At 41.6% G+C, this 14,247-nt stretch overlaps 1 protein-coding gene across 3 annotated transcripts in view; it reads left to right on the top strand.

The window, feature by feature from the left end:
* The window catches only part of GATAD2B (GATA zinc finger domain containing 2B), an 82,276-nt gene that overhangs the window by 42,043 nt on the left and 25,986 nt on the right, over positions 1-14,247 (top strand). The window contains exon 2 of one of the 3 annotated variants that reach the window (XM_079762184.1): positions 5,869-5,938. The exons of the other annotated variants lie outside the window; for them this stretch is intronic. The gene's annotated coding sequence lies outside the window, so the exon portion shown is untranslated. The remainder of the gene's footprint in view (positions 1-5,868; positions 5,939-14,247) is intronic. 3 annotated transcript variants of the gene reach the window in all.

The raw sequence follows: 14,247 nt of genomic DNA, 5'->3' as shown, positions 1-14,247 counted from the left end.
GGAAAAGAGAGGGAAAGACAGAGAGAAACATCAATGTAAGAGAAACACATTGATTGGTTGCTGCCTGCTAGAGCCCTGACCAGGGCCCAGGCCAGGGAGGAGCCTGCAACCGAGGTATGTGTCCTTGACCGGAATCAAACTTGGAACCTTTGGTTCGCAGACCGATGCTCTATCCACTGAGCCAAACTGGCTAGGGCTGTCATTATTTATCTTGTTTTCTCTTTTTCTCCTTTTGGCACCGCCATAATGCGAATGTTGGTACACTTAAAGTTGTCCCAGAGGCTCTTAACACTAGCTTCATATTTTTTGATGCTTTTTTCTTTTTGCTCTTCTGATTGGGTGCTTTTTGGTTCCTCGTATTCCAAATCATTGATTTGATTCTCAGAATCCTCTATTCTACTGTTGACTTCCTGTAAAGTTATTTCAGTTCATGTTTGCTAAATTTCTGACTGGTCCTTTGACATGTCATTGATGTTCTCACTAAGATCCTTGCAAGTCTAAGTCCCTTGGAGCTTCATTAAGATCCTTGAGTTAACCTTATAACCATTGTTTTGTACTGTGTGTCTGGTAGTTTGCTTGCTTCCATTTCATTTAGATTTCTTTTTTTTCCTGGAGATTTCTGCTGTTCTTTCATTTGTGACGTGTTTCTTTGTCTCCCCATTTTGGCTGCTTCCCTGTGTTTGTTTCTATGTATTAAGTAGAGTTGCAATGTCTCCTAGAATTTGTAGAGTAGCCTTATGTATTAGGTGTCCTGTAGGGCCCAGTGGCTTAGCCTCCCCAGTCATCTGAGCGGGGCACTCCAAGTGTGCTCCTGTGAGGGCTTGTGTGTACAGTCTTGTTGTTAAGCCTTGACTGCTTTGGCGTCACTGGGAGGAATTGACCTCCAGGCCAATTGGCTGTGAAGACCAGCTGCAACTATACCCCTATGGAACAGGACTTGCTTCAGTGGGGCTTTGGTGTTCACTGAGTCAGCTCCTTGAATATGTTGCTTGTGGATGTGTAGAGTTGTAATATGGCATGGTTTGAAGCTGTCCACCAGGAGCACTCTGGCTCTGGGGCCTCCCAGGAGGTGCAAAGTCAGCCACTACCTGGGGACAAGCAATCTGCAGATGGTTGCTGTTTGTATTGGTCTTGGAAGTGCCCAGACAAGGTCAAGTTGTGAAGCAAGGCAGGCTGGTGCTAGTGCTGGGTCTTGGGCCTCTTATTGATAGGTATAGGGCCGTGGTCAGCAAACTGTGGCTTGCGAACCACATGAGGCTCTTTGGCCCCTTGAGTGTGGCTCTTCCACAAAATACCATAGCCTGGGCAAGTCTATTTTGAAGAAGTGGCGTTAGAAGAAGTTTAAGTTTGAAAAATTGGGCTCTCAAAAGAAATTTCAATCGTTGTACTGTTGATATTTGGCTTTGTTGACTAATGAGTTTGCTGACCACTGGTATAGATGTGGCATGCTGACTCCAGCTGCTGCTTGTTTAAGAGATTTTAGGAAAGCCTGAATCCTGAGCCAGGAAAGGCTATTCAAATGGAAAAGCTGCTGCAAACAGCTTGGGGCTGCAAGTTGGGTGGGGTGGGATCTCAGGGAATCACCAGGATGGAGTGAATAGTGTGAGCCCCACTGATGGAAACTCAGACATGGCTGCCAGTCAGCTCTAGGACTGGGGAGGTCCCAGCATAGGAACAATGACCCCTGTGAGCACCTCCATCTGGGAGAAAGCCACTGCCAAGTTCCTGCCCCATGCCAGACAATCCAGTTCCTCCCAGTATGTCTCTGGTTCCCCCCAATGCCGCCACCTAGCACTGAAACTCAGAGGGATCGAATCCGAGTAAGTCCCTGTGCCGGCCCTTTAAGAGGGACTGCCTGGGTCTCCAGCAGCTTCTTGGTCACTCTGCCACAATCCCTGCTGGTTTTTACAGCCTTAAGTTATGGAACTTTCTCTTTCCAGCTCTGGAACCCTGGGCTAGGGATTTGGTGTGGGTCTGGGACCCCTTACTTCTCAAAGGAGGCCTCTGCAGTGGTGATACCCCTTTAAAAACATGCCACATGTGTGTGTCCAACCAGCCCCTTCCATGCCCCTCCTCCTCCTATCAGTCTAAATGTGCTTGCTTCTTTACTTTTGTAGTTGTAGGAGTTCCATTCAGTCAGGTTTCATGTGGTTCTGAATGATGGTGGTTCTGTATTTTAGTTGTAATTTTGATGTGGTTGTGGAAGGCCACGAGTACCAGCATTTACCTACACCGCCATCTTGCACTTACTCCAAATGTGATTTTAAAAACTATTGTATAATGAAATATGTCAACATTGAAATCTACATGACTTAGTGGACCAGAATTTTTCAGATTACCAATGCTTGAGATGTAACAAAATAATTTTTGGGTAAAAGATTCATTCACAGTGTAAGATAGGCCAATGTATTTTAATTGTAATAATTATGATAAGGTGTCAGATTTCACATTGCAACAAACATTTAGAAACTACTGTGTTGGGTGTTTTTTATTTTTTAATGAGGTAAAAGTCATATAACATATAATTAAACATTTTAAGTTGTGCAATCCAGTGGCATTTCGTATGTTTCACAGTGTTGTGCAACCATCACCTAAATCAAATTCCAAAACATTTTCATCACCCCAAAAGGGAACTTGTACACATTAAGCTGTCATTCCCCATTTCTCCATTTTCCAGCACTTGGCAACTACTAACTAAGCTGTTTTTTGTCTTGATTGATTTATCTATCCTGGATAGTTTATCTATACTAGTAATAGAGGAATATGCAAATTGTCCAGGACGCCGTCATTGATGACCAAACAGCAGGCTGCATGGGGTGACCAGGCCAGCAGGGGGGTTAGCGAGAGACAACCAAACGACTGAACAGGCTGCATGGGGTGACCAGGCTGGCAGGGGGGTTAGTGAGGAACGACCCAATGACTGAACAGCAGGCTGCGTGGGGCGACCAGGCTGGCAGGAGGGGCAGTTGGGGGCGACCAGGCCGGCGTGGGGGAGCAGTTGGGGGCAACCAGGCCGGTGGGGGGGGCAGTTAGGGGCGATCAGGCAGGCAGGCGAGCAGTTAGGAGCCAGCGGTCCAGGATTGTGAGAGGGATGTCCAACTGGAATCAGGCCTAAACTGGCAGTCGGACATCCCCTGAAGGGTCCCAATTGGAGAGGGTGCAGGCTGGGCTGAGGGGACACCGCCCCCCCCGCCCCCCCCGTGCATGAAGTTCATGCACTGGGCCTCTAGTATAAATATAATTATACAAATGTGACCTTTTTATCTGGCTACTTCCACTTAGCATAATGTTTTTGAGATTCATCCCTGTTGTAGTATGTATCAGTACTTTACTCTTTTTTTTTTTTTTGCCAGAATAATATTCTGTAGGAATACAGCAGTCCTCAAATGACATTGTGTCATTATTACATTGACGAGAAAAAGAAAAAAAAAAAGATTTCTGGCCAGGACCACTGTGTGGAGTTTGCATGTTCTCCCTGTGTCTGCATGCATTTTCTCTGGGCATTCTGGTTTCCTTCCACACCCCAGATATGTGCATGTTAGGTTAATTGGTGTATCTAAATTATCTCAGTCTGAGTATGGGTGTGAATACTTGCTACAATGGAAGGGCATTCTGTCCAGGGTGGTTGGCTCCCACTTGCGCCCTGAGCTGCGGGAATAAGCTCTGTCTGGCCACTCTCAATCCTGAACTGGAATAAGCAGGTTGGAAAATAATTATCTTAACTCATTTTTATTAATCTTTTAAAAATATGGATAGCTCATTTATCTCAGTGTTAATATTAGGTCTTAATTTAGAAGTTTGGTAATGTTTTGTGTCCAAAAACATGCCGGAGAAACATTAGTTTATACCAATTAGCCTATGGCAAAATTGGTTTCATTATAAAATTGCAGTTTCCTGCTCTGGCTGAGTAGATCAGTTGGTTGGAGTGCCATTCCAGTATGCCAAGGTTGTGGGTTTGATCCCCGGTCAAGGCACATTACAAGAATCAACCAATGAATGCATAAATAAATGGAACAACAAATCAAAGTTTCTCTCTCTCTCTCTCTCTCTCTCTCTCTCCCCCCCCTTCCTATCTCTCTCTCTAAAATCAATAAGAAACACTTTTTTAAAGTTGCAGCTTCCAAGAACTTATTGATGTTGTTAAGTGAGGACTTATTGTATATCACATTTTGCTTATCCATTCATCAGTTGATGGATATTTGGGATTCTACCTTTTTGGCTATTGTGAATAATGCTACCAGGAACATTTTTGTACAAATTTTTGTTTGAATACCTGTTTTCAATTCTTTTGGATATTTATCTATGAATGGAATTCCTGGGTCATAGGATAATTCTCTGTTTTTGATTATTCGAACTTTTTGAGGAACCACCAAACCATTTTCCAAAGCAACTGTACCATTTTACACTCCTGCTAGCAATATACTAGGGTTCTACTCTTTCCACAGCCTAGTCAACACTTGTTATTTTCTTTTTGATTATAGCCATCCTAGTGGGTGTGAATTGCTATCTTATTGTGTGTGTGTGTGTTTTAATATAGTTTTATTGATTTCAAGAGGAAGGGAGAGAGAGGGTTCATAGGTTGATGCTCAACCACTGAGCCACTCCAGCCAGGCCATTGTGGTTTTGACTTGCAGTTCTCTGATGACTAATGACATTGAGCATCTTTTCATGTATTTATTGGTCATTAGTATATCATCTTTGTTTTTAAATATTTTTATTGATTTCAGAGAGGAAGGGAGAGGGAGAGAGAGATAGAAACATTAATGATGAGAAAGAATCATTGATCGGCTGCTTCCTGCACACGCCCTACTTGGGATCAAGCCTGCAACCTGGGCATGTGCCCTGACCAAGAATTGAACTGTGACCTCCTGGTTCACAGGTCGACACTCCACCACTGAGCAACACCAGCTGGGCCTTTTTCTTGTTTTAAAAAATATGTTTTTATTGATTTTAGAGAGGAAGGGAGAGGGAGAGAGAAACATCAATGATCAGCTGCCTCCTGAGCCAGCAACAATCCACCAGCAACCTGGGCATGTGCCCTGATTGGGAATCAAACTGGCGACCTTTTGGTGTATTGGATGACACTCAACCAACTGATCCACACCAGCCAGGGCTGCCAGATTTATTTCTAACCTCTGGTTTATAATCTTGCCAGCGATAATCTATATATATAAAAGTCTGAGACCGTTTGTCCAGTAGCTATGACATGCACTGACCACCAAGGGCCAGATGCTTAACACACGGCATGGAAACATGGAACAGACTGATGAATCTCAGAGGGAAGGGGTGGGAGGGCGGGAAGAGATTAACCAAAGATCTTATATGCCAGTGGTTCTCAACTTTTCTAATGCCGTGACCCTTTAATACAGTTCCTCATGTTGTGGTGACCCCAACCATAAAATTATTTTCGTTGCTACTTCATAACTGTAATTTTGCTACTGTTATGAATCGTAATGTAAATATCTGTGTTTTCCGATGGTCTTAGGTGACCCTGCTAGTGAACAGGTCACATTAGAAAGGTTGAGAACCACTGTTATATGCATACTAGAGGCCTGGCCTGCAGGGATCGGGCCGAAACCGGCAGTCTGACACCACCTGAGGGGTCCCGGATTGCGAGAGGGCGTAGGCCAGGCCGAGGGACCCCATCGGTGCACAATCTGTGCACCGGGCCTCTAGTGTAATATAATAAGCATTTACTTTAGGATCTGTATGTCCTGCATGTTTCTATCTTATGCAGAGATCAGAGTGGTTTCTTTTTGTTCCATGTTATCTAAATCTCTTAATGAGAAATGATTAATAGAGCTTAGGTATTCACATTGATGCATATTCTTCTCAAGTCCTTATCCATACCCTTTTCTATTCCACCAGTTGCTGAATTCCAGAGATTGCTACCTGTAGGACTGTGTAGAAGCAACCTCTAAGATGATCCAATAAAATGGTACATTTGGAGATCATTTCACTCTTTTAGCATTTAAGATAAAACTTGTTCTATAACCATTTTGTTTTCCCTTAGGGGCTTTTACCCCCACTTGAAGAATTTGTTTTGCAGTTTGGTTTGTGTGTGTGAGAGTTTCTTTAGGGAACTGAAATAGGTTGCAGAGTTAATTGCTGGAAATGATTGGCAGTAGGAAGCATTAGGTAGCTTGGAAGGAGCTCAGATATCCCATTCGCTCAGCTGTCTGATGTGCAGAACAGGACCATTGCTCTGTGATCTTTGCCAAGACCTGGAAGTGCAACTTGCTTCCACTTTGGTGGGAGACAAATGGACATTCATTCAGCTGTATACAGTTATAAGTAGAGGGCATGAGCCTACTCATCTCTGAAGCACTGCTGAGATAGAATTTATTTGTATGATTGTTTGTAACGTACATGAATTGGCATTAGAGAAACTTCATTAGGCCTACTATGGAATAAATATCTAGCGAGGCTGCTATTTATAACATTCTCCCTTCTCTGATATGACTAATTTAGTGCTATACAGAGCTATGAACGTTCTTTTTTTTTTGTTTTAAGAGGGTGGAAGGGAAGAGTAAAGACAGATAGAAACATCCATGTGAGAGACACATCTATTGGTTGCCTCCTACACCCGTCCTGACCAGGGCCAGGGATTGAGTCTGCAACCAAGGTAGGTGCCCTTGACTGGAATCGAACCCAGGACTCTTCAGTCCACAGGTTGATGCTGTATCCACTGAGCCAAACTGGCTAGGGCTGTGAACATTCTTGAGGGATATTTGGAAGAAATTTTCATGAGGCCAAAGACTTTTGTGATATTTTCCTAAGGTTTGTAGATTATTGCTGTTTCCCTGCCATGTCCACTTCCCAGCTCTTGTTTCCTCAAAGTACAAAAATATGGTTATCCTCCCAGGCCACTAAATTCAGATTTATTAGTCTGATTTTGATAATATACTAGAGGCCCGATGCACAAAATTCATGCAAGAGTAGGCCTTAACATCTGTGGCCTCCCTCACAGCCAGCCATGGTGGCTACCTTGATCCTCTGGCTGCAGCCCCCGGCTTCTGGAAGGACGTCTGGTCTAATTAGCATATTACGCTTTTACTATTATAGATGGATATGGTAAATACTTGGTTTATATGTATGCTGCTGTTTTCATATGTGGTACCTATGGCAGACAATAATTGAGTAAAAGTCTTTACTGATGAAACAGAATGTTACAGGTGACCACCATCAATAAAATGAAGTTGGTATGAGAGTTGAAACCTACTTAACCATCCTTGGTGTGATGGAAAGGGGGGTGTCCTGGCCATTGGAATTAGACCTAGGTTTTAATCATGACTCTCCTATTTATTTTGTGACCTTGGGCAGGTTTATTGAGTCTTTCTGAGTCTCAGTTACTTCTTTCTGAAAGGATGGGGATAATGTGGACTTCATAGGAATGTTCTGAGAATTAAATGAAATATTTCTCAGCCAACTAAGCCACCCCGGCCAGGGCTTTAACATCTTTATTGAAATATATTTCACATATCCTAAATTTACCCATTTAAAGTATACAATTCAATGATTTTAGTATATTCAGAGTTGTGCAACTATCACCATAATCTAAAATTAGAACATTTTCATCACCCTAAAAAGAAAACCCCTACCTATTAGCAGTTACTCCTTATTTTCCTCTCTCCTCAGCCCTAGGAAACCACTTATCTACTTTCTGTTTCCATTCTACTCCAAGCCTTTTCTGGACTTTTCATATAAATGGAATTATACACTATATTACCTTTTATGACTGGCTTGCTTCACTTAGCTTAATGTTTTCAAGTTTCATCTATGTTGTAACATATCAGTACTTCATTCCTTTTTATTATTATTGATTTTCTGAGAGAGAAGAAGGTAGAGGGAGAGAGAGAGACATCAGTTTGTTGTTCCACCCATTCATGCATTTATTGGTTGACTCCTGCATGTGCCCTGACCATCAAACCCACAATGTTGGTGTATTGGGACGACATTCTAACCAACTGAGCTACCTGGCCAGGGCACTAAATTCCTTTTTATAGCTGTACAGTATTTCATTTTATAGATGTACATTTGTTTATTTAGTCATCAGTTGGTGGACATTTGGGTTGTTTTCACTTTTTGGCTATAATTAATAATGCTGCTATGAACATTCGTGTACAAATTTTTGTGTGGAGATAATGTTTTCAGTTCTCTTGGGTATATATCTAACAGTGGAATTGCTGGATTATGTTGTAACTGTGTTTAACTTCATGAGGAACTTCCAGGCTCTTTTCCATTCCCATCAGCAGTGTATGAAGATTCCAATTTCTCTACATGCGCCTTTAACACTTATTATCTATCTTTTTAAATTATATCCACCTTTCTGCATTCTCACTTCTATGGTACTCTATCCTTTTTGAAATGTAGCTGCCTTTGTCTCACTGTACCCTCGTCCATCTCTTCAACTCAGGAGTCTGCCTGGCTCCCTCTCACTTCCCCCACACCATGTCCTAGAAACTCTTCTAAGGCAATAAATGAGGGCAGTTGTGGAGCTCATCCCATTGTCTCTTATTTCTCTGGGATCATTGTCCTTTGTGCTTGGTGTCCAGTGTCCTGAGACCCTTGTTTCATGTATTTTGTCTGGTTTTATTATTGCTTCAGGTGGGAGGGTAAATCCAGCCTGTGTCACACCATCTTGGCCAGAAGTAGAAATAGCAGCATTGCTTTTAACCTTTTGCACTCGGATGTCGAGTGTGACTCGACACGGTTAGCATTAGAATAAAGGAATCGAGAAAAAAAGCAAGCGAGTGCAAAGTTAACATCTACAAATTGATGTCTAAAAAGTGTTGAACTGGAGAATGGATTATTAAATTGTATGTTTTTGCTGTGGAATCCTACACAGCCGTTAAAACAAATTAACTAGCCTGGCCAGAGTGGCTTGGTTGGTTGAGTGTCATCCCGTGCACCAAAAGGTGGCCTGTTTGACTCCCGACTCCCGGTGAGGGTCCATACCTGGGTTGCAGGTTTGATCCCCAGTCAGGGTGCACACGGAAGGCAATTGATTGATGTTTCTCATATCCATGTTTTTCTTTCTCTCTCTAAGCATAGTCCTCAGGTGAGGATTTTACTAGGGCCTCATTTATTTAGGTAAATTTTAAATACTAAAAAAACTTAACATTGAAAAGCAAAATGAGCCCAGCTGGCATGTCTCAGTGGTTGAGTGTTGACCTATGAAGCAGGAGGCCACTGTTCAATTCCTGGTCAGGGCACATGCCCAGGTTACAGAGCTGGATCTGCAGAGTGGGGTGTGCAGGAGGCTGCTAATCAATGATTCTCTCTTATCATTGATGTTTCTGTCTCTTTCTCCCATTCCCTTCCTCTCAGAAATCAATAAAGTAATATATATTTTTAAAAAGCAGCTCTAGTATATGTTATTTAATTTTGCTTTTTAAAAAGTATATATTTTTTATTGATTTCAGAGAGAAAGGGAGAGGGAGAGATAGAAACGTCAGTGAGAATCATTGATTGGCTGCCTCCTGCATGCCCCCTACTGGGGATCGAGCCCACAACCCCGGGCATGTGCCCTGACCGGGAATTGAACTGTGACATTCTGGTTCATAGGTCCACACTTGACCATTGAGTGACATCGGCCAGGCCAAGCGCTACTTTAAAAAATACAATTTATAAATGTATACAAACTATACTATATTTTATTATTTATGGATACATACATACGAAATAAACTTATAAAATACTCATGAGAGCCCTATCTGGTTTGGCTCAGTGGATAGAGCAGGCATCCTCAAACTCCCGTGGGCCACATGCGGGTGTTTTTGCCATTTTGTTTTTTTACTTCAAAATAAGATATGTGCAGTGTGCATAGGAATTTGTTCATAGTTTTTTTTAAACTATAGTCCGGCCCTCCAACCATCTGAGGGACAGTGAACTGGCCCCCTGTTTAAAAAGTTTGAGGACCCCTGGGATAGAGCATCGGCTTACGGACCAAATGGTCCCGGATTCAATTCCGGTCAAGGGCACGTACCTTGGTTGCAGGCTCCTCCCTGGCCCGGGCCCTGGTTAGGGCTCATGCAGGAGGTAACCTCAAAGTGACACACTACCCGAGTTATGCTCAGTTTTTTGGTGAAGTTTGACACACCAAGCTCAAAAGGTTGCCCATCACTGAGGTAACCAATCAGTATGTTTCTCTCACATTGATATTTCTCTGCTTTCCCTCTCTCTTCCACTCTCTCTAAAAATCAATGGAAAAATATCCTTGGGTGAGGATTTAAAAAATATGTTCATGAGAATGATAATAAATACATCATAATGAATTCTGGGAAGAGAGGCAGGAGGGAGAGTAAAGAACAGTTTGGGGGTAAAGTTACACAGGGTGCTTCAACTGTATCTGTAATGTTTAATTTCACTGAAAATAAATTAGGAAGCCACATGTATGACAAATGACTAATGTCTAAAATATGTAAAGAACTCTCAAAACTCTACAGTAAGTAAAAAACCCAAACAGTTCAATTAGAAAATGGGCAAAAGACATGAACAGAAGTTTCACAAAGGAGGATTTACAGATGGCAATAAACACATAAAAAGATATTCAACATCATTAGCCACTAGGGAAATGCAAATTAAAACCACAGTGAAATACCACAACACACCTATCAGAATGGCTTAAATAAAAAATGACAGCCCTGGCCAGTGTGTCTGAGTGGTAGAGTGTCAGCCTGTGCACTGGAGGGTCATGGGTCCATTTCTGGTTCAAAAGCACGTACCTGGGTTGCAGGACCTGGGTTGCAGGACCGGGAGTGTGTGGGAGGCAGCTAATTAATGTGTCTCTCTCACATCAATATTTCTCTCTCCCCCTCCCCTGCCCTTCTACTCTCTAAAAAATCAATGGAAAAATTATCCTCACTCCTTGGGTGACGATTAAAAACAAAATAAAAAATAATAATGACAACACCAAAATGCTAGTGAGGATATGAAGAAACTGGAAATATATGATGATATAACTACTCCGGGGAGCAGATTGGCAGTTTCTTATAAAACTAAACATTCATTTGCTATGTGACTCAGCAGTCGTACTCTTGGGCATTTATTCCAGATAAATGAAAACTTATGTTCCTCCAAAAACTTGTATATGAATGTAGTAGCTTTGTTATAGCAAAAAACTAGAAAAAACTCAGTTGTCCTTCAGCAGGTGAGTAATTGTGGTACATCCACACCATGGACTGACTATTCAGCAATAAAAAGGATCAAATTATCAGTACAAGCAACAACTTGGATGAATCTCAAGGGAATTATGATTCGTGGAAAAAAACCAATCCCAAAGTTATATACTGTATATAATTCCAATTAATATATTTTTTAAGATTTTAAAATTGCTTTTTAGAGAGGGAGAGAAATACTGATATGAAAGTGAAACATCCATCGATTGCCTCCTGCATGGCCCCTACTGGGGCTTGAGCCTGAAACCTGGGCTTATGCCCTGACTGGGAATTGAACCAGCAACTTTTTTGTGAACAGGGCGACACCCAACCAACTGAGCAACACCAGCCAGGGCTAAAACAACTTTTTTTTTTTTGGTTAAAGAAATACTATTTTGCTTTGTAAGGAGTATGTTCAGTATAAATACTGAAAACTCTTCATGAAGTAATATGGTTTTTTAGACTGTTGCTACTTCAAACTTTTAAAGTCATATTATTATAGGCTTAAAGTTCATTTTTTATAATTGGTTCTTTTTTTAACTTCGTTAACAATTTAAAATTTTTTATTAATCCTCTGATGTAAATGAGAGAATAATATAAAGGACCTTGTATTTGCGTAGTAAATACGCAGTCAGTAGATGCTAATTCGTTTTGCTAGCCCTCTCTCTGCCTTCATTCTCTTCCCTCTCAGGGTCCTCTAAGTCTTTTTTGCCAATTTGGATTTTGGTTTGGGGGTAACAATGAGTCGGAAACCTGACAAGCATGGGTCTAACTAAGGCTGTGTTGCCATCTGGCTATTCTTGTTTTTTTGTTTTTTACAACAGTCAATGGTAAAGTTAAAGCTGGGATTTTTTCTGCTGTAATTGTTGGACACAACTACTCTCTTCTTGAGTCTCTGCTTTAATTTGTTAACATGTCATACTTTGCGAGTTTCCCCCTAGCTCTCCAACCAACCAGCCTTTAAATGTCTTGTCCATGGTTCTATGCTTGGCTATTTTCCTTCTAACTATATATTCATTTTTTTTCTGGGGTTTCACTCATCCTCATATTTAATTCACCTCTTTTAATCATTCAAATATTTATCTCCAGCTCTGGTCTAAGCTCTGATTCTTTTGTGTATATGTCGTGTATCTACCTGTTTATTGGATATCTTAACTTTAATTTCATATTGGCACTCTGACAGAGTTTTCTGTTAGGATATTTTCAGTTTAAGTAGCAAAAAAACTACCTCATACTGGCTTAAACATTAAAGGGAATTTATTGGCCTCTATAACAGGAATCCAGAGACTAGCTTTAGGGTAGTTTGGTCTGGTGGCACAGCTAGATAATTAGCTGCCATCTCAGTGCTCTACTATGCAGTGTCTGCTTTATCTGCAAGCTCTCTTCCTTCATGGTCACAATGTGGCTGCTGGCAGCAACATGCCAGGGCTACGTATTTTCTTATTTTAAGAGAATAGAATTGATTGGACTTGGTGACTTAGATTTAAGAGTCAGGGAAAGTCAAGGATGACTCCCAGGGTTCATCCTTGAGATATGCCTCTGGATAAATTGAATTCTCTTCACTGAAATATGGGAAAGAAAAGCAGGATATAGGAAGGCAGAAAAAAATGAGTTTATGTAAACATCCAGGTACTTATTTTTGTTATCTGCACATCTGTCTTCTATCAGAATGAAATTGTTAAAGATAGTGACCTAATCTTTTACCATTATTCCTAGCACCTAACCCTGAACTTGGCACATATTTGGGGTAAGGGGGAATGGATATGTAAAGATGTGACTATACAATACTGCTTCTTAAAATTATCTAGCTCTGCCCCTGAGGAGACCCCAAAACACTGAACTTATATGAGTTCCTAATTTAAAAATTAGGTGGAGCCGAAACCGGTTTGGCTCAGTGGATAGAGCGTCGGCCTGCGGACTCAAGGGTCCCAGGTTCGATTCCGGTCAAGGGCATGTACCTTGGTTGCGGGCACATCCCCAGTAGGGGGTGTGCAAGAGGCAGCTGATCGATGTTTCTCTCTCATCATGTTTCTAACTCTCTATCCCTCTCTCTTCCTCTCTGTAAAAAATCAATAAAATATATTTAAAAAATAAATAAATAAAAATTAGGTGGAGCCCTAGCTGGTTTGGCTCAGTGGAGAGAGCATCGGCCCGCAGACTGAAGGCTCCCAGGTTTGAATTCCGGTCAAGGGCATGCACCTCGGTTGCAGGTTCCCTGGCCCTGGCAACTAATTGATTTGTCTCTCTCACATCGATGTTTCTCTCTGTCTCTGTCTCTCCCTTCTACTCTCTCTAAAAATCAGTGGAAAAATATCCTCGGGTGAGGATTAACTACAACAACAAAATTACATGGATATCGTCACTAATAACAATTATAATGGCAGTAAGGCAGTATTTATACAAAACACCAAGAAAACAGGTCTTATTTGAGTTTTCAGTGGCCATTTGTTCAGAATACTTTGTAAGTAAAGTTATGTAGAATCCAAATTCATATTTCTAATATATGTGATCATTATTTCAAATGTCTTGACAATACCAACTATTATTTAAATCACTTGGCATTTAGGGTGGGGTATTTTGTTTTTTGAAAAAATGTTTGCTTTTTAAAAATATATTTTATTGATTTCAGAGAGGAAGGGAGAGGAAGCGAGAGAGAGATAGAAACATCAGTGATGAAAGAGCATCATTGATTGGCTGCCTCCTGCACGCCCCCTTCTGGGATTGAGCATGCACCCTGGCATGTGCCCTTGACTGGAATCAAACCCAGAACCCTTCAGTCCACAGGCCAACGCTCTATCCACTTAGCCAAACCAGCCAAGGCGAAAAAATGTTTTTATTGATTTCAGAAAGAGGAGGGGAGTTAGAAATATCAGTGATGAGAGAGAATTGTCTATCAGCTGCCTCCTGCATGCCCCCTCCTGGGGAATTGAGCCTGCAACCCAGGCACCTGCCCTGATCAGGATTTGAACCGTGACCTCCTGGTTCATGGGTCAGCGCTCAACCACTGAGCCACCCTGGCTGGACTAGGGTGCTTTTTTAATGGAGTAATCATGGTGTTTGAATATCAGGTCTAACAGTTTACAGTATA

The sequence above is a fragment of the Cnephaeus nilssonii genome (assembly GCF_951640355.1).
Source record: "Cnephaeus nilssonii genome assembly, chromosome: 21".
Lineage (NCBI taxonomy): Eukaryota > Metazoa > Chordata > Mammalia > Chiroptera > Vespertilionidae > Cnephaeus > Cnephaeus nilssonii.
Note: the sequence above shows the minus strand (reverse complement) of the source record. Positions and strands in the feature narration are given on the sequence as shown.